Genomic DNA, 22,102 nt, shown 5'->3' on the forward strand with positions numbered 1-22,102 from the left:
CTCTGAATAAGGTTCTACTAACAAGTTGGAAAATCATTAGTAAGTTCTTCTTGGTGAGTGGCTCATCATAATTCCTTAGATCCTTACTACTTAGAGCTACTTAGTGCTTGCTAATTGAGATATTAAAGATAACTAAAATTTGACGTTCATAGACTAAAATTAGCAAGTTTCATGAGTTTAGTGAGGATTCTAAATCAGTATTCTAAATCAGTATTTTTTTTAAGAAAACTGTCACAGAAGTCTCTGACTTTACAAAGATCATACGTGGTATGTGCACGCTATCTGGGAGGAAGAGGTACTCTGTTATTAGTTTGTCATTTTTGCTGTCTTGAATTGGTTGTAATTTTTAATTGCTGCTATTTTTGCTTTTGTAAATATAAATTGCTCTGTAACCTGTTAATTCACTGTGTTGCAAGTTGATTGGTTAATCCAACAGCATGGTGAGACATGTTGGATCAATAATATTTCTGACATAAAACTTCAAATTACTGGGCTTTACACATGCATATATTGCAATTCAACATGACTCATTCTCTACTGCTAATACATATATAAAGAAAAGCATCCGAAACTTGGTTTTATACATTACCTATGCATTTGCATTGCTTAGACTATTAACTGTAATGAAATTACTGGACTATGTTTTAAGTTTATACAGCATAATCTTATAATATAAAACCTTGCACAGAAGTTAACAATTTTCTGTGATAAGCTAGTCATTTATGCTTCTTCTAAGTTTATTTGTGTGTCTTACCCTTCTCTAATTTGTTTTTATCCCAAAGTTATTTTCCACTAAAGAGTGATCATGGAGCCGTGCTCGGTGGCTCAGCCTGTAATCCCACGCCTTTGGGAGGCTGATGTGAGTGGATTGCCTGATCCCGCGGTTTCTTTACCCGCCTGGGCAGCGAGACCTCATCTCTGCAATAAATCAAAAAATCGCCGGGCGTGGTAGCGCATGCCTGTAATTTCGGCTACTTGGAAGGCTGAGGTGGAAGGATCGCCGGAGCCCAGCAGGTCGAGGCTGCGGTGGCCGGGAGCGGCCACTGCACTCCAGTCTGGGCGACAGAGTGAGACTCCAACTCAAAAAAAAAAAAAAAAAAAGTGATCATGGGAGTTGCTGAGGTTGGGGAGTGGGAGGGAAGTGGAGGAAGGAATCTTTAATAAAAAACCGGGGAGGGGCCCTTGAAGGAGTAGTCCTCTAAGTTACCAAGACCATCTCCAGAATGAATCATTACAACAAAGTAGTGCTGTAGGTGGGGGCCTACCCAACATATTTTTGCCCTTGAACTTTATAAATAAGCTAAACATGCGTGATACGTGCCCTGCTGACAGAATCTCCTGACTCCTTTGGCTGATCACCTAACCTTGCAGAGAATTTACTCTTGGATAATTCAAATCAGACTAAGGTTCTCTGTTGGTCAAAGACGGGTAGGGATCTTTATGCCCCAGAATGCTCTGCATGGCTTCCTCTCCACCTAGGAAGCCCCATTCTAATTCCTCACCTCTGTGCCCCTGAATGAGTCACTGGCGTCCTCCCAGGCATTCTGGCTGCGTTCAGTTGCAGTGCGCTGCTTTCTGTCTCACTTTTGACTCTCCGCCTTTCCTCTTATCTTTGATATTATAAACAAAATGCCTTTCTCATAACCTTAACTTGGGACTGTATGCTACCTTGGAGATTCCCCCTGGATAGTCCACGTAGCGGGTGGTTTAATCCACTTTCGACGCCTGTAGCAGAAAGTCTGTTTCACCGGCAGAACTTGCTTTCCATTCTTTTTTTTTTTTTCTTGAGTTGGAGTCTCACTCTGTCGCGCAGACTGGAGTGCAGTGGCCGCTCCCGGCCACCACAACCTCAGCCTTCTGGGCTCCAGCAATCCTTCCGCTTCAGCCTTCGGAGTAGCCGGAATTACAGGTGCGCGCTACCACGCCAGGCTAATTTTTTGATTTATTGTAGAGATGGGGTCTCGCCTGCCCAGGCAGGTCTCGAACCCTCAGGCTCAGGCAATCCACTCACCTCAGCCTTCCAAAGGCGTGGGATTACAGGCTGAGCCACCGAGCCCGGCTGCTTTCCATTCTTAAGGGGCATCATCTCCAGTTGGGCTCTGGTAGTAAATGCAAGCGCCACTCAGTCATGGGGTCCATCCTCTGATAACATGATTCACCAGCATAAACAAACACCTATCCTGGTAAGTATCTCCTTGGATGCAGTGTCACTGCTAGTCTGTCCTCTATTCTTGTGGAGTTTCAGGAAACAATGTAGAAGTGTAGAGCAGGGAAAGGTACCCACACAGTAAATGGATGACCCCCAGATTTTCTGGTTGAGTCACACCCTGGCTCTGAGTCAGGGGTCATAGACTGGGGAAGAGGGAGAGAGATGAAATACCTTGCCTCCTTACTTCCTGCTTACTTACTCCTGAGAGGGAATACTGTGTCTTAACAAAGTGATTAAGCTACCAATTCTTTTTTTTTTTTTTCCATCCTGTTTTGCAACATTAAGACAGGCTTGAAGCTACCAATTCTTATTCTCCAATCCATCTCCGCTAATCTTATAATTTGTAAACATTCCAAAAAGATTATTTCAGCTAATTTTCTTTCAGAAATATGTGTGCGTTTCTGCATCATTGAGAAAGTTCAGTGATAAGTTGGGAAAAAAAAAAAAAACAGGCACCGTGATTGTTTTGAAGTCTATTTAAATCTGGACTTCTAATGTACTCATCACCTGAATGGTACACATTGTGCCCAATAGGTAATTTTCCATCTTTCACCCCACTTCCACCCTTTTTGAGTCTCCAGTGTCTATTATACCACTCTGTATGCCTTTACAGACTCGTAGCTTAGCTCCAGCTTTTAAGAGAGAACATTCAGTATTTGGTTTTTCGTTCCTGGGTTAATTCACTTAGGATAATGGCCTCCAATTTTATCCAAGTTGTTGCAAAAGACATTATTACATTCTTTTTTGCGTCTGGATATTATTCCATGGAACATCTATATACCACATTTTCTTTATTCGCCCATCAGTTGATGAGCACTTAGGTTGATTCCACATCTCTGCAATTGTGAATTGTGCTGTGATCAACATCTGAGTGCAGGTGTCTTTTTGACATAATGGCTTCTATTCCTTTAGGTAGATACTCAGTAGTGGGATTGCTGGATTGTATGGTAGATCTACTTTTAGTTCTTTGAGAAATCCCCATATGTTTCCCATAGAGGTTGTACTAATTTACATTCCCACAAACAGTGTTCTCTTTTCACCACATTTGTCCCAACGTCTATTGTTTTTTGACTTTTTAATAATGACCATCATGACTGGGGTACGGTGGTGTCTCATTGTAGTTTTAATTTGCATTTCTCTGATGATCAGTGATGTTGAGCATTTTTTCATATGTCTTTGGTCATTTGTATATCTTCTTTTTGAGAAATGTCTGTTAATGCTGTTTCATCACTTTTTAATGGGATTACTTGTTTGTTTTTTTCTTGCTGATTTGTTTGAGTTCTTTGTAGATTCCAGATATTAATCTTTTGTCAAACATTTAGTTTGTAAATATTTTCTCCCATTCTATGGGTTGTCTATTCATTGTTGATCATTTCTTGTGCTGTGCAGAAGCCTTTTCATTTAATTAAGTCCCATTTAATTATTTTTGGTTTTGGTGCATTTGCTGTTAGTGTCTTAGTTATAAATTCTTTGCCTACACCAATATCCAGAAGAGTTCTTCCAGGTTTTCTTTTATAATTTTTATGGTTTTTAGGTCTGACATTTGAGTCTTCAAACCATCTTGAGTTAATTTTTGTATAGAGTGAGAGATAGGAATCCAGTTTCGTTCTTCTGCATGTAGTAATCCAATTTTTCCAGCACCATTTGTTAAATAGGATATGCTTTCCCCAGTAGAAGTTTTAGTCTGCTTTATTGAAGATCAGTTGGTTGCAAGTATTTGGCTTTATTTCTGGGTTCTCTATTCGATTCTATTGGCTTAAAAGATATTCTTAAGTGTTTTTCTCCCAGTCCTATCACATTGACCAGAAAAAAATAAATTAAGGCAGCCCTGCAAGCCAGAGTTAAAGACACTGTTTTAGAAAGTTTTTAGAAGCATTCTTAAAAATTGCTACCAAGCATATTTAGTTGAAGCTAGATTGAAAGCAGAACAAGTTCCTACATGCCTTACTCTTTGAAATATAAGATCACCTTTCACAAAGTAAGTAGGAAGAAAGTTTAAACTTCCCTTACTATCTACTCCTAGGTAGGACATACCTGGTTTATGATTGATGGAGAAAAAAAATAAAAAGAAATCTGTATAGCTATTACTGCCAAGGCACTGATTTCTGACACACATACTCATGCACATCAAATCCATTCAGCTATCCACTCATTATTAGCAGTCTCTTTCTGCATTTGTCCAGAGGTTCCAACTCAAAGGAGAAAGCCTGTTTGATGGGTGACCATTCATAAGGGACACTGTTTCCTGTCTGGCTCTGGTACTAAGCTGAGAGTCATCCAGTCTTACAGCCAATTCTCTAATAGTATGAATCACTGGCATCTACAAAACCTAGCCTGGTAAGTGGACTCTCCCCATCTGTGTTCTATACCCATGTAATAAGCAGAAGAGAGGCCAGGCAAGGTGGCTTATTTCTGTAATCCCAGCACTTTGGGAGGCCAAGGTGAGAGAATTGCTTGAGCTCAGGAGTTCAAGATCAGCATAGGTAACACAGTGAAACCCCCATCTCTTCAAAACATCAATAAATTAGCCAGACGCTGTGGTGTGTGCCTTCAGTCCCAGCTACTCAGGAGGCTGAAGCAGAAGGATTGCCTGAGCCCAGGAGGTCAAGGCTGAGGTAAGCCATGATTGTGTCATTGCATTCTAGCCTGGCAAAATGAGACCCCTGACTCAAAAATCCTTTAAAAAAAGACAAAGAAGCACAGAAGAGAATAAATTTTATCCACAGATGAAACACTACATCATGTGAAACACTACAGGTGGGAGCCCAGATGGAAAGCACCCTGGGAGAGAGTACCCTGGGCTGAGAATTATCCCTGGCTGGATCTGTTGAAGAAAGCCTCTACTCACATCAAATATGTGTCCTGAACATGAGAGAATTGCACAGAGAACAGGTGAATATTCATACTCAACTCAAGAGAACTACACAAGGTAAATGCCTATTAGAAAAAAGAACTGAGTACACCGACCTCCTCTACTGCCTTCCATCTGAGAGAAAGTTTCATGGACTCAAGTGCATAGGGCCAAGGGTTTAGGTGGATCTCACTTTATTAATTAAATAGCCACAACAATGGCGATATAGCACCACAAGGAAAAAGAGCATTATCTAGAAGTTTGGGGGCACAGTTCACCTGTGAAAATTATTCTTGATAAGAGACACAAGAACATTGAAAAAGAAAGCTGCTTGGTGTTCCTAATAGGACATACGAAATTAAAGCTCCTGGGAAAGGGAGAATAGGCTTGTATGGAAAGATAAAAGATAAAAATGCAAAAGCAAGAGCCTGAGAAGCAGATCAAGAGGTAAACTGATAATAAAGCAATGCTAATTCTGAAAAGTATATATACTTATACATATGTATATAATAGACATGCTTATGATATAGTTGAATATTGGTCCCCTCCCAATATGTAGAAATGTGATTCCCAAGGTTGGAGGTGGAGCCTAATGGGAGGTGTTTCAGTCATGGGGTTTGGTCCCTCATGAATGGCTTGGTGTCCTCCTGGAGATGATGAATGAGTTCTCAACCTGTTAGTTCCCAGGAGAACTGATTGTATAAAAGAGCCTGGCACCTCCCTGTCTCTCTTCCTTCCTATTTGGCCATGTAGTGTCTGATCCCTTTGCCCTTCCACCATGAGTAGAAGCTTCCTGATGTCCTTACCAGATGCAGAGGCCAATTCCATGCTTCTTGTACAGAACCATGAGCCAGCCGGGCTCGGTGGCTCAGCCTGTAATCCCGCGCCTTTGGGAGGCTGCGGTGAGTGGATTGCCTGAGCCCGCAGGTTCGAGACCTGCCTGGGCAGCGAGACCTCATATCTACAATAAATCAAAAAATCAGCTGGGCGTGGTAGTGCATGCCTGTAGTTCCGGCTACTCGGAAGGCTGAGGCGGAAGGATCGCTGGAGCCCAGCAGGCGAGGCTGCGGTGGCCGGGAGTGGCCACTGCACTCCAGTCTGGGCGACTGAGTGAGACTCCAACTCAAAAAAACAAACAAACAAACAGACAGAACCATGAGCCAAATACTCCTCTTTTCTTTATATATGACCCAGCCTCAGGGATTCCTTCATAGCAACACAAATAGACTAAGACAATATAAGATGCAAAAAGAAGAACTGAAAAATGTAAGTTAAAATGCTAATGGCAACATTTAAGTTAACTTTATTCCTCATGATTTTCTGCATTCTCTTTGTGTTTTAAAGTAAGTATTTTTCATATATAAAAATTAAAAGTCATTAATAATGCTGCTGTGTTTTAATTATAAAAGCAATATCATAAAGTAATAGAAAAATTTAAGGATAGGAAAGATATATAGCTCAACCACTCTATTGCCATTTTGTTAACTCTCCTTGCTTCTTCTTCTTCTTTTTTTTGAGTTGGAGTCCCACTCTGTTACCCAGACTGTAGTGCAGTGGCATGTTTATGGCTATCCCAGCGTCGACCTGCTGGGCTCAGACAGGCAATCCTTCCACCTCAGCCTTCCAAGTAGCCAGAACTACAGGCGCATGCTACCACGCCTGGCTAATTTTTTGATTTATTGTAGAGATGAGGTCTCACCAAGTTGCCCAGGCAGGTCTCGAACCCACGGGCTCAAGCAATCCACTCACTTCAGCCTCCCAAAGCACGGGATTACAGGCTAAGCCACTGAGCCCAGCTTCCTTTCTTCTTTCATATTTATATTTTATATGTTTTAGTAATGCTATACACAAATTTTGCATCTTATGCTTTTAATTTCTGTTATTTAGAGATTTTTGTTCATTTAATTTTGCTACATAATCTTTATAAGTGCTCACGTCATAACTGTAAGACGTTCTACCAAAAAGCTCTTTAATAATGTGCATAATAATTCTTTTATTGATGAATACTTAACCGACTGTCAAATTTTTAAATTATGATTGTTGTAAAATAAATATCTTTACATAAATAATATTTTAATTCTTTTAGATTAGTTGCTTAATTGATTCCCTGGAAGAATTATTATTCCAATTTAATCCTAACAATAGAGTTTTCAAATTGAGTATTATTTTCATTTTACAGAAGAAGAAATTCATCCTTAGAGAAGGTAAATAACTGGACCCAAGTCTCACCGTTGATGTGTGGTAGAGTCAGGTTCACACCAGACAGTCTTCAGCATCAGTTCATATGGCTATGTTACTTTCCAAAAGTAGTTCTTTGCTGGTTAACGTTGCTAATAGCCATGCCTAACAGTTCCCATTTTATGGAATCCTTAATAGCAATTGGGTATCTATGCTAAATGTTTTTATAATTCAACAAGCAAAGAGGGAAAAAAGATATCAAAATATATTTCTGATCTCAGATGCCATTTGATGGCATTATTTTCTTTACTAAATATTAATATTACTAAGAGTATTGTCTAAATGTAGAGCAAAGCCCTCTAAATGATGAGAAACTAGACTCACTCATCATATTACAGACTCATGTAAAAAAAAAGATCTACTCAAAACAAAATTTAAGCAGAACTGGACACAGTGACTTGTGCCTTTAATCCCAAATACTTAGGATGCTGAGGTGGGAAGATTCCTTGAGGTCAGGACTTTAAGACCAGCCTGGGCAACATAATGAGAGCTTTTCTCTAAAATGGCAATAATAATAACAATAAAATAATAATAAATCAAAGCAAAATAAAAAAACAGCCCACACTCACCATGTTATGCCCTGCACTGCACTGTCTCAGGACTCCACAGAGTCCCCACCAGTAGGAAAGCCCTCACCAGATGTAGCCCTTAACCTTGGACTTCCCAGGTTCCAGACTGTAAGAAATAATATTTTTATTTATATATATATATTTAAAATCCCAAAATAACTTAAATTAACAATTCTTGCAAGAATAAAATTAATGCTTTAAGAGTAATCTGTATACCATGTGGATGCAATGTTCTAGATATAATGCCCTATACTAAAAAGCCTCTTCAAAAGGTCCCAGAAAAGAAGTCTTGTGGATTAAATGAACAGAGGTTTTGGCATACGAGCCATGACTTGAAACTGCAGATTTTTACATAACAATAATCATAATAGCCCTTCACAGCCTCACAGATTGCCTTATGTAAAAATTGCTCATGCTCCTGAGGGAAAAGGGAGAGATTGTATATAAGCAATTACCAAAGTTAACTTTAAGTCTGTAAGGAATAAAATAACTCCTCTGTTTCTACACAACATCCATATTTTACCCCAAAGTACTCAATTCCTGATTGTAAACCACCATATTTGCCATAAGATTAATAGACTTCTACATTTTGGCTTGGGGACCCTTTTCAAAATAGACTTCACTCATGTCACACCTGCCTTCCCCCTTGGGCTGCCCTCCTCACCCTGCAAAATCCTTCCATGGAACCATGCAGTGGAGCAGGGTGGAAGGTGGGACTCTGGCACAAGCACAGGGAGTACTGATGGAGGGGAGGAGCACACAGCAGAGCCCTCCCACCTCCCCCACTCACAAACACAGGGCATGTGTCTGAACCACAGACCAAGCAGGAGGGCTCAGCACCCTTCACAATCTTTAGGCCATTCACAGACACTGCACGGTCCACCTCCCACACCCTCTCACTGCTTGCCAATTCCATCTTGTTGGCAGTTTTCTTTGGATCCAATTTTTGGTTTCCAGGTGCTTCCTTGGACTCTATGTTTCAGGTCCTCTCGGGCTCCCAGGACCGTTCCTCACCTTTTTCCCTCATGCAGCAGCCATACCTACTCCATACTATCTACTCCAACATGGAGCTGTGGCTCACAGAAACAACGACTGAACCTAGAGCAAGTCCTTGATTTCTGACTTCCTTAACTTTAGAAGGTTTGAAAACCTGGATGCTGTGGAATGGTAAATCTTAGGCAGAATAAATAACACCAAGGGAATTAGAAGAGTACAAAATCTAGAGACCAATGGAGAACCCCAAAAGACTGAAGAACTCTTTCCCAAAGTTTATTGAACACACACACACACACACACACACACACACACACACACACACATATTTGAGCACTCATTCTGAAATGAACACAGTCGGCTTTGCAAAAATGAGAGATGCAGCAAATCACAACAACGTGTTATAAGACATGATGGTTTTTACTAAAAGGGTAGAAAGAGAGCCAAATTATGACCTAGAGATGAGAGCACTATCAGCACACTCTGTGCTTCAGTTTTCTTGTTTGTAAAATGGTCCAATAATTACAATGCCTACCTAGTGCATGGAGTTAGGGGATGAAGCGAGTAAACTATACAAAGGACTTAAAATAGTACCTGGCACAAAGTGAATGCTCACAAAATGTTAACCAGATTATTGGCGTGTGGGGCAGCGGGGTGATGGGGTGCTGGGGCAGGGGTCTGGCCAAGGTTTGTCACTTGGCCAAATATGGTTCAGTGATTACTTCATGTGGCTATTCTCCTGGAAACTAAGAGCCCCTACAGGAAGCAACCAACTGATCTACACTCTTTATACCCACTCTAGTCTGGAGCTGGTAAATTCAGCAGAAACTCACCAATATTATTTGAAGCAATTTAATACATGTCCTGCTTTGTATACTCTTTTCTTTCTGTTCCATAAGTGTTTACGTCCCTATAAATACAAAACCAGGATACTTCAAACTGATGTTAGGTAGCTTTTAATTTGCATTACACCTTTTCATTTTTTAATTTTGAAAACAGAAATTCAAATACGATACCTTTAGATCATTGAGAGAAAGAAAAGGAAACAACCAAAACAGGCAATTGGCAAGCAAACGGGAGGGATGTTTGTGCTTATTTCAAAGTGATTCAATAACAAAGCATAGAGAAGGGAACATTTGTGAGGGCACAGTGGTTTTATTCTAGAAATAGTGGGTCCACAGGAGTTACATTAGTGCAAATTTTGCCAAGATGCTTGGGAAAAATTTTAAAGGGAACCATGACCCCAAGCCACTGGATATCTGTGCAGGAAAAGAAATTAGGACTATGAAGCCCTTCGCTTTGAGGAGGTCAGAGCTCACCAAGAAAAACAGAAAATGGTAGTAATGAAACCTGTACTAGCAAATGCTATTGCTGAAAACCATTCCATTATTTAAAAAGTATATTGAGAACATGCACAGCATCCATATTATATGCCAGGCTGTGTGCCAATGTGTTCTAAATGCTATGACAGGAAAGCATCTTGAAATACTAATGCCTGTACTTTCTTTTCTTCTCTTCCTTGTACTGCTTCCACAGAACCTGAGGGAGAATGAGGACAGTTGAAATACAGAGAGGAAGAAATAGTGTTCAGTGCAAACTTCCAAAATAAGCTCTTGATCCCAGATCAGAAACAATACTTTTGAAAGCCCAAGTTTTTGATATGCAAGAGGAAGGTTTTTAAGAGAAGAAAAGGCTATTAAGAACCAAAAAAAGAAGGCTTTGGAGGAAGGAGGACAGAGCTTCTGTGCCAGGACAAGAGGCTGAAAAGAAGATGGAGGAAGACCAGACTCCCACGGTCCCCAGGGCAAGCAGAGGAGATGAACTTCACCCAGATGCAAAGCCTGGGATATTCTGCTGGAGCAGCTGAAGGGGGCCAGGCAAGGGAACCAGCTGTGCAGGCCAAGCCAAGGTCCACAGGCCATCATGATTCAGCAGCCTGGTGAGCACGGAAGCAGGAAAGAACCTTCCATTGAGGACTGCGGGCAGGAAGCACTGGGATTATCTGAGGAAGTGGCACCCTATGGCTGGGATGCTACTAAGCCCCATTCTACTGCCTGCCTTAATCAGTGTCTTTGCAGTGAGTGCCACAGTGTGATACTTAAGGAAGTGGTTCCACCCCTTCACCAGTGTGTGACTTTGAGCAAGTTATTTAACGAGTGGGTCATAGAAGCAGAGCTTCTTAGAAACAAAGGCTTGATAGGGGGTTGGTCTCAGGTAAAATCTGTAGTGAAGGAAGCAGAACAGGATCCGATCAGAAAAGATGTGCAAATGTGTGGGTGAAGTTGAGGTGTAGACTTGAGAACTCCTTCACTCATCTGAGAGAAGTTCCAGAAGTACAATACAGGAAATAGCAATGAGGTAGGATTTAATGAAAAACAAAATGGCTTAGAATTTACCAGAATTAAAAAGACATGTCTTCTAGAAAGCATGCATGTTGTCTACAACTAAAGAATATCGACAACTAAACCTATCTTAGTGAAACTGCAGCACTTCAAGGATTAAAAGAAAACGTTCAAAGCTAACAGAGAGGAGAGACCAATTACCCATTAGCAAAATGGTACCCTACTGATATAACACTAGGTCTTATTTTTTTCTATCAAATAATAGAGTTTACAATAATGTATTGTACATTCAAAATAACTAGAAGATAATAATTTGAATATTTCTAGCATAAAGAAAAGATAAATATGTAAGGTGATGGATATCCCAAGAATACTAATTTGATATTTACACATTATATGAATGTATTAAATTATCGCATGTACCCTGAAACTATGTACATCTATTATGTATCAAAAATAATTTTTAATTACCATGGGGGAAAAAAGGAAAATTGACTATTTAAAAAATGATACTTATGAGTACAGCAGATTTCTCACAAGCAACACTGAGATCGAAAGTTTAGGAAATAATATCTTTAAAGTACTGAGAAGAAGAAGAAAAAATAATGCTGTTGGCCTAGAATTCTCTACTTCATTGAAATATTATTCAGAAGTGAGAACAAAATAAAGCCATGTTCAGTTGTTCAAAAACTAAATAGATTAATTCCCATGGATCCTCACTGAAAGACATACAGAAGAATAAAATTTAGCAAGAGAAAAAAATACGAAAGAAAAGAATGTGATACAAGTGATAAATTTCATTATTCGGTCACCAAAAATATAATAATAATTTGAATAAGACTGAATTTTTGTATTAATCAAAAAGGTATAACTAAACCTCAGAGTAATAATAATGTTAAACACTAAAGGAAAGAATTTGAAAAGTAGTTGTAGTATGCTAAAATATTTATTTTTCCTCAGGGGAAAAATACAAATACTAAATAACTTTATGTTTTATTAGAATATAAAGTTAAATATGATAACAAATTAAAAGATAACTACTAAAAACAAAACGACAATCTATAATTCTGAATTAACAGGATGAGAAAAGTTTAAAAATATCAATCACAAAAAAGTAGGAAAAGAAGCAGAAGCAAGGAAAAAGGCATGGATAAAAAACACAAAATAAGATAGTAGGAATAAGTCTGAATACATCGATAATCCTAATGAATATGAACACATTAAACTCATCCATCAAATGTATATTATTCAGTTGGACTGGAAAAACAAAAGCAAGATTCAGATACATTTTTATCTTCCTTATATGAAACACTAAAAACAAACAAAAATCCAAAAATAATAAGATAGTAAAAGACATAATGGGAAAATACTACCAAGAGAAGACAAGTGAAAAAACTGTTTGTACTGATACTGGACAAGTAGAAGATGAGAGAGTAAGATAGATAAAGACACATACAATACCATAAAATGATAAAAGAAACCATTTTCCAAAAAGAACTAACTCAGAAACAGAAAACCAAACACCACTTGTTTTCATATGTGAGAGCTAAATGGTCACAAAGATGGAAATAATAGATATGGGGACACTAATAAGGGGTAGGGTTCAGAAACTACCTATGGGGCACAATGTGCACTATCTGGAAAATGGGCCACCTAAAACCCAATCCCCACCACGACACAATATATCCATATAATGAATACGCATATATACCCCCTGAATCTAAAGTTTAAAAAAAAAATTTTTTTTAAAAATTCCAATTTTACTGGCATATCAGGTGTCGATGTTCTCAGGGTTTGAGCCCTAACTGGCGTTCATGGTAACCTCCATGCCTTTGGTCAGGAGATGGGTGTGGAGAGAGTCATGTGACTCACAGCTAGCCATAGACATACTGGGAAGTCTGCTAACAGTCTTCTGACCATGGCCCCTCCTACATTCTTGCCTGCTTTTGGACATTTTGAGGTAAGGAAGTACTGCTTAACACTTTGGCAGCCCACCTCATGACCGTGAGGAGAAAGCCAAGACAATCGGAGTGAAGCTGACCAGCAGCCTGACTTTGTTGAGCTGCTGGATTAACTAATTCCAAAATTCTTAATCTTCAGATTTCTAGTTAGGCTATTTAACAATAACCTTTGTAAATCACTGTTCTCAGTTATTCTGCTTTGTTATGATTACTGTTTTTATGGTGGTTGTGTCTGTTCTTCAGCAGAAAAATATCCTGATCCATGGCACAAAAATCATTCTGCTCCAGTCTCACCAGAAACCTTGCAGCGTTTGTAGCACATAGGGGCAGACATTTCAAAAGTCATCAAGATTTTTATACTGTTTGAAAAGTCAAAAGGTTCAAGAATACACATATGACCCACAGGTTGACATAATCAAATAATCGTATCATTAGCAAGTGGCGGGAGGTGGGGGGTGGAGGGGCACTTCTTATTATGCTAATAGATATGAAAATGCCAGTAACTCCCTTTTGAGCTCTTGCTGTGGCCAGAGAAGAGCCTTTGCTTCCTCTATTTTGTATCAAGTCCTCAGGAGGTGGGCATGAGACAAGCTATACTGGGTCTGCTGTTCTCAAGTTGCCTGAAGAGAGATGCTTTTGCCATAGGTCACCATGGTGATGGCATGTGGATCCATCTGCCATATATGCCTCGAATAATTACAGGCCTAGGGATCTCAGTAACTTAGTCTAGTTCCATAGCTTTTGCCAAAGACCACATCCTGTGGTATTAATCATTAAAAAAAAAAAAAAAAATAGGTGCAGACATGCTGGTTTGCCTTGCAAGGCACTGCTACATCTGGGGAAAAGCACTGGATTCTATCTCCTGCTAGTCTATATGAAATGCAGAAAAAATGGAATCTCTCCCAAGTATAAAGATAAAGTATGAAATATATAGCATGAATAACTTAAAAGTCCTGTTAGAAAAGACTCTTCAAAGTTGTTAGAAATGGATAAAGCAATAAAAAGATATTTGGGCTTATATATAAGGACTACTTCCTATGTGTGAGTTTGTTGAAATTAAGTAATAAAAATGATTTATGTGTAAACATTGTCAAAATGTCTATTACCATGAAGTAATTCTTAAACACATTGAATTCAATGTATGATAGTTAGAAAACAAAGACTGTACCTCCAGATGCCAGTATCAACCCAGAATACAACTCACTTTTCAATTCACTTGACTTTTTATCTTCAAAGAATATCTTATCAAAATCAAGACTGTTAGCAGGGCACCTATGGTCACGAAGCAAGCATTCAGGAGACAGTTGAGTATGGATCAGCAGGCAGCATGCTGCAGTGTGCTGCACACCTTACAGCTGACTGAACATACTAGGCTCTGAATCACGGATAGCACCACCAACTATCCAATTTCTGAAACCAAAACACCAGGAGTTATCCTTTATTTCACTCTTTTCCTCTCACCCGGTCTCCTCTCTATCAGGAAGCTAGAGAATGTGGTCTATACATGTGAAATGCATTCCAAACCCATTATTTTGTCTCCAGTTACACAACATTTCACTCTGGTGCAAGCCAACATCACCTTTCATTGTAATGCCACTTTCTTACCCTTCCTACTTTCACTCTTGTCTCCTGCCCCTCATTCACGACACTGAATTTTTTAAAATGCAAATCAGACACATTACTTGTTTTGCATAATAAAGAAAATGAACATTCTTACCACCTTGCTCACTGAAATTCTATCCACCAGAGATAAATCACTTAGTACATATTCTAATTTGTCCTATTTCTCCATACGTATATACTTGCACTTACACGTGCCATGCATATAGACATTTTAAAAAATGTTATACCCTTCATACATATTATGGACATCCTTCCAGATGAGTATTGTAGCTATTAAATATTTTGACAGTTAAATGAGTAAAATAATGAATGACCCATACATTACTTTTGTTTAAATGAGGTGCAACCTGTATAAGGAGCAGTAGGAATACCAATAGGTTTGTGACCATTTGTGGACTTGATTCTACCAGTGAGATTATTTGCAGACAATATCAAATGGTAGGTGGGTGCTCATTGTATGTGTCATTTCTCACACTGTAGAAATTATCATACGCTCTAGAGATTCTGTAGTCCCTATGAGTAACTACAAAATTGAATTCTAAAATTTCTTTACTCCTTTCCCAGTGACTACAATGATCTTCCAGATAAATATTTTTTTTAGAGGATACAGGCATTTTGAGTCAGCACTTTCTCATGATACTTTCTTGTTAGTTTTGTGTATACACAGAGCCAAACCACAGTCCCAGAACACCAAGAGCAGAGGGATACAATGTTGCACATACTACATAGCAAGCTTGTTTGCCTGAATACAGAACAAAGTATTGAGTAGAAGATAAGAGCCTACAGATTATTTAACAAAAATTAAATTCTGTTGGCTAGATCCAAGCTATTTTAAGTCCAAAGCAAGAAGGAAGGCACTGTATGTGTTATTTTTTTCAATCCTAAACGTCTTCTCTTGGGAGGTCATGCTAATTATCAGAGATTCCTGATGGGAGGAAAAGGCAGGGTCATCTATGTTTCATCACAAATGCATCATCTCAAACCTTCATTGCTTGCATGACTCTACTTGCATGAGGAGTCACAGATGATTGTCTGTTACACAGAAATCCCTGCAAATGCAGACAACGTGCTTATAGTATGCTCAGCAACAACAATATATTATGAGTTTACTATGTGTCAGGCTCTGTACTAGTAGTGATTTATATTAGTTATATCTCTCACTCTTAACAGCCCAAGAATAAGTTATAATTGTTATCATGTTTGTTTAGCTTAGGAAACTGACCTAGAGCTAGAGTCTAAACAGAACTATTTATCTGTTTAACCACTTCTTTATAAAATACTACTTAAAACACAATGTTATTATTCTGAGCCCTAAAAATAATATTACCATTTTTTGATGAAGAAAAGTAACTCATTAGATGCTTATATTTATTGGATGTCACAGTGTGGTAGACAGGCTCAGGAATTACCTTCTTTTCAATCTACTTCACAGAAACAAAATACAGTAGCATTTACTTATAAGAATAATGTCACATTCGTCAAAGCTTGGGTTAAGTTTAATATCTGATGCTAAAATTAACAAAATGGTCCTTTAGCAGAACTTGGAAAAAGAAACTGCTGGGGGGGTTGTTGGGGGGGTGGGGTTGGTAGTTGAGAGAAACTGCCAGGGGAGGGAGGGGTACACCTCATCAACAAGGGTATCTGCATAATGAACATTTGTATATCTAACCCTGAATTGTACCCCACATCTTTAAAATAAAATTTAAAAAGACTAACCTTGTGAAGAAAACACAGGGTCAAAAACTTCTTTCATGTGACATCCAATGTGGGTTGCAAAAGCTGGCATGGCTGATTGAAGAAGTTACTTCTTAATAAACAGTTGAAGGTTAAAAAAAAAAAAAGATGAACAAGTTGAGGATAACCCGACAGCTTGGAGAAGCTGTAATGTTAACGAATGACCAAGATGGTGGAGGTATACCAAAAACAAACTGATTTTGACAGTTTGGGTTGCATTCTGAACAATAAAATAGACCAAAACAGCAAACTAAGAGTTCCATGAATTAAAAGTCTATGTTCCTCCAAAATGCTTATGTTGAAATCCTAACCCCCAGTACTGGGAGGTGGTGTCTTGGAAGATGATTAGGTCAGGAGCCTTCACGATTAGGGCTAGTGTTCTAATAAGGAAGGTCTCAAAAAGCCCCCTTATTCCTTCTGCCATGTGAGGTTGCAGTGAAAAGATGGCCATTCACAGACCAAGAAGTGGGCCCTCACAAAACAACAGATCTGCTGGTGCCCTGATCTTGGACTTCCCATACTCCAGAACTGTGAGAAATAAATTTCTGTTCTCTGTAAGACTATGGCGTTTTGTTGTTGTAGCCCAAATTGACTGAAAGCTATGAAGAGTTATGGTGACATCTTAATTATATACAGGAAAACCAAGAAGGCATTTGAATACAATTTGAAGATAATACAAATAACGAATGGAAGGTAATGGGTTCTAAATTCAAAATCTCCACATTCAGAGTATGAAATGAGTCAATACAAAGGTGATGGGACAAATATGCCTATACATGTCCTCATTAGCATAATCAAACATAAATAATAAAGTAGACAAAATTGAACTTTATCACAGTATGTTGACCAGTGTTAAAGAAGAACAAAGACACTGAAGTCAAATAGGTAACAATGCTTATCTCATGTTCAAATCAAGATATCAGAGATTACAGTCAGTGTAGTGGGAAAGAAAAAAATTAGAAAACTAGATTGGAGAAGTAAATCTACTTCCATTTGCAGATGACATAATCCTGTATGTAGAAAATCCTAAAACCTCTAGAACTAATGAACTGCTTTAGCCAGGTTCAAGTTCCAAGATCAATGTACAAAAATCAATTGTATCTCTGTTTGGTAAAAAAAAAAAATCTGAAAATGAAAGAATAATACACTTAGGGATAAATTTAAATTTCATGTAAATGGAAAACTACAACACATTTCAAAGAAAAATTAAAGGAGATCTAAATAAATGGAGAGACATTTCATGTTCATGGACTGGAAGACAATATTATTAGTATAGCAGCTGTTGATAATCTTTAAACTGAAATTAAGCCTTATCAAAATCCCCATTGGCATTTTTGTAGAAATTGACAAACTGATTCTAAATTACATTCAAAAGCAAGGACTTAGAATATCTAAAACAATTTTGAGGGAAAAAATTGGAAGTATTATACTACAACATGTTAAAACTTACTATAAACCCACAGAAATCAAGACAGTGTGACATTGATGCAGGATTGGCATATAGATCAATAGAGTAGGGAGTCCAGAAATACATCCTTACATTTATAGTCAACTGGTGTTCAACAAAGGTGCCAAGACAATTAGAAAGGGAAACAATCGTTTTTTCAACAATTAGTGCTGGAATAATTGGATATTTACATATAGAATGATTAACTTAGATCTACACACAAAAATTAAATCACAATGGATTGCAAACATATATCTAAGAGCTAAAATTATAGAACTTCTAGAAGAAATGATGAGAGAAAATCTTCAATATCTTGGGATGGACAGGTAATTCTTGGATAGGAAACCATCACATGATTCATAAAAGAAAAACTGGTGAGTTGGCATCAACAAAACATAAAGCTTTTGTGCTTCAACAAATAGAAACGACAAGGAAAACAACAGACTGGAAGACAATATTTGCAGATCATATGTACCATAAATTTGTTGTATCCAGGATATATAATTACTCTTGCAACTCAATAAGAAGACCAAAAAAACAAAACAAAACAAGAAAAAAACAAAAACAAAAAAACCAATAAAAGTAGGCAAGATATGTAAAAGACATTTCACTAATAAGATATGAAAATGACTAATAAGCATATAAAATGATGCCCAAAGTCATCAGTCATCAATAAATGAAAACTAAAACTGTAGTGAGATGCCATTACACACTCAACTATAAACAAAGAAACAGGCAATACCAAGTGTTGGCAAGAATATGGAGAAATGGAAAACCTCATACATTGCCAGTCATAAAGCAAAATGATTTGGCCACTTTGGAAAACAGTTAATCAGTTTTTTAAAAAGTGGCACTTAACTTACCATATGAACCTGTCATTTCACTACTAGGAATCTGTCTGAAAGAAATTAAAACAGGCTGGGCTCGGTGGCTCAGCCTGTAATCCCGCGCTTTGAGAGGCCGAGGTGAGTGAATTGCCTGAGCCCGTGGGTTCGAGACCCGCTTGGGCAACTTGGCAAGACCTCATCTCTACAATAAATCAAAAATTAGCTTGGCATGGTAGGGTGCGCCTATAGTTCCAGCTACTTGGAAGGGTGAGGCAGAAGGATCACCGGAGCCCAGCAGGTCGAGGCTGCGGTGGCCAGAAGCATGCCACTGCCCTCCAGCCTGGGTGACAGAGTGAGACTCCAACTCAAAAAAAAAAAAAGAAATTAAAACATATGCCCACACCAAGACATGCACGTGAATGTTCCGAGCAGCATTATTCATAATAGCCCAAAACTGGAAACAAGCCAACTGACCTTCAGTTGATGAGTAGGTAAACAATATGTGGGGCACCTATATGATGGAATACTATTCAGCAATGAAAAGGAATAAACATGCTACAAAAATTTTTTTTAAAGACTCAGAAACATTATTTAAGTAAATGAAGCCACATAAAATAAGTAATTTCATGTATATGAAATGTCCCTAAAAGGCAAATTTAGATAGATAGCGTACTAGTGATCCCTAGGGCTGGAAGGAGGAGCAGGGATTGATGCAAATAGGCATGAAGGATGTTTCTGAGTTTAGACCACATCACCGCTTACCTAGAGTTACTGAATATAGCACCTAGTGCTTTCAGCTTCCTTTACCTTCCAATCCATTCCACGTCCAATGCAGTTTGGACCATCTTTCTACTCTACTCAAAAACCCTCAGGCCCTTGGGTGAAAATGCAGTCCCTTGAGATGGCCCAAAAGGGCCTTGCAAAGTCTGACCCCTGCCTGTTTCTCCAGCCCTCTCTGAGCCCTCCCCCAGACCCTTGCCCACACACACAAGGTCATGATGTGTAGCCTGCTTGTTTCTCCATTCCTCACATATATCAAGCTCCTTCCTACCTGAGGGCCTTGCGCGTGTGACTTCTTGAGCCTAGAGTTCATTCCCAGCTCCTGCCCACATCCTTGACTGCTCCTACTCCACAGGCGTGCCTCGGCATCAATGTTGCCCACTCAAAGTGCAATTCTCTGCTACCTTTCAAACAGAATTAAGGAATTTAATACTCTTGTTCAATTATCTTTTAGAATGGAACTAATAGACACTGGAGACACTAAAAGGAGGGAGATGCAGAGGAGGGTTAAGGTTCAGAAATCACCGATTGGGTACCATGTTCATTATCTGGGGAATGGGTTACCTCAAGCTCAATCCCCACCAGTATGTAATATGTCCATGTAGCGAACATGCACTTGTACAACCTGAATCTAAAATTATAAAAATAAAAAAATTTAAGTATGAGTTAGAAAAAAATTATTTTTTAGTATCCTGTGTTTTCTTCATAGCACTTATTACAGTTAGTCTCCATATTTATGTTTATTTGTTTGACATCTTTCTTTCTTCCTTACTAGACTGCCAACTCCATGAATGTAGGAACACAGCCCAGAGCTGGCATATAATAGGTGTCATAATAAATGTTTGGCAAATAAATGGATAAATAAATGAACTTTAAATGATCATTTGAGAATAAAAGAAAAACTAGGGAGTATAAAGACATCAGCAGTTAAACCCATATCTAAATTCAATCACTAAATGACTGATGCCCTTAAGAGACACAATCGTGGTTCACATTTACGGATGACTAGGGACAGGTTTAAAACGTTTCAGGTGTAGCCGGACTCAGTGGCTCAGCCTGTAATCCCGTGCCTTTGGGAGGCTGAGGAGAGTGGATTGCCTGAGCCTGTGGGTTCGTGACCTGCCTGGACAACTTGGCGAGACCTCATCTCCACAATAAATCAAAAATTAGCCAGGCATGGTAGCGTGCGCCTGTAGTTCCAGCTACTTGGAAGGGTGAGGCGGAAGGATCACCGGAGCCCAGCGGGTCAAGGCTGCGGTAGCCGGGAGCTGCCACTGCACTCCAGTCTGGGCAACAGAGTGAGACTCCTTCTCAAAATAATAATTAATTAATTAATTAATTAATTAAATAAAACGTTTCAGGTGTAAAGTCACTTAACACACATAAAGACTTATAAGCTTACAGATGAAAAAGCTGGGAAATAGGAATTTCAATTAACTTCCCCCAAAGACATAGACCTGGGAAGAGGAGACACTGGGATTCAAAACTAGGCAATCTGGTTCCAGAGCCTTCATGCTTAAGCACCAGTTAATTCAGAACTTCCCCAATTGGTGAGCCATGAATGAGTTACAGATGTGCCTCAAGGAACCAATTCGTTTGGCCCTGGAGCATCCAGGTTGGTAGCCTCAGGCCATGAGCAGCCTTGTCTAGGGCTTCTCAGAGGGTGGCAGAGCAGTCTGATGGCGTACTCTGGTCCCACAAGCAGGAGTGGGGAGCCCCAACCGATGCCTGCCACTCTGCTCTGTTGCAGATGTGTTGAGCACCCTATAGCTGGGTGCCCACCTCAGCTTCAGACCAAGCCACTGTGCATCGCAGACCAGGTGATCCTGGAGTTGCTGGTGGTGTTCCCATCCAGGTGTGCGAAGGGCACAGTGAGTCACCCAAGATGCTGATGCAAGTGGTGGGACAGAGCAGCAGAAGATGTTGGACAGGAAACTCTGTCTTCACATAATTGAACACACGTCTCTCATTGTGGATGACACATTCTTTCAGTTGTGGTTCAGCTAACTGCAAGATGTCTGCCCTAATACTCAATGTGGATTCTTCTCATGTGAGCTCCATCCTTATCCTGAAATGCATTGTTTAAAATTGTTTGACTGCTGTGGAAATCCCTTCTCGTTTCTACCTCTGTCAATGAAAAAATAAAATAAAATAAAACAGAGGTTTTAGACATTTTAATATAATTTTAGCTTTTGTCCAATTTTGAATGGTTGCAAAACAATGTGTTTTAAAACCTGTGTGAAAGTTTCTCATGGGTGTTAACTATCAAGACTTTAAAGAGGCTGGCACCAAAAACTCTTGATTGGAAGTTCCCTGTACCCATCAGTGGCCCAAAACCTACTCCTTAAAAGTTATGTTCCTAGAAGCAAGCTCAAGTTTTTCACCCAAAATGTTGAAAATATATTATTTAGAATATTCATATAACCTTTATATAAATATCTTCTTCAAAAATTTTTATTTCACTTTTCTTGTCGTAATTACATAATATAAAGAAAATGTAACTTCTCCACCAAACATCATATAGGTAC

Source organism: Carlito syrichta, unplaced genomic scaffold (genome assembly GCF_000164805.1).
Source record: "Carlito syrichta isolate Samal-C Ts95f unplaced genomic scaffold, Tarsius_syrichta-2.0.1 Scaffold315405, whole genome shotgun sequence".
NCBI classification, from domain to species: Eukaryota; Metazoa; Chordata; class Mammalia; order Primates; family Tarsiidae; genus Carlito; species Carlito syrichta.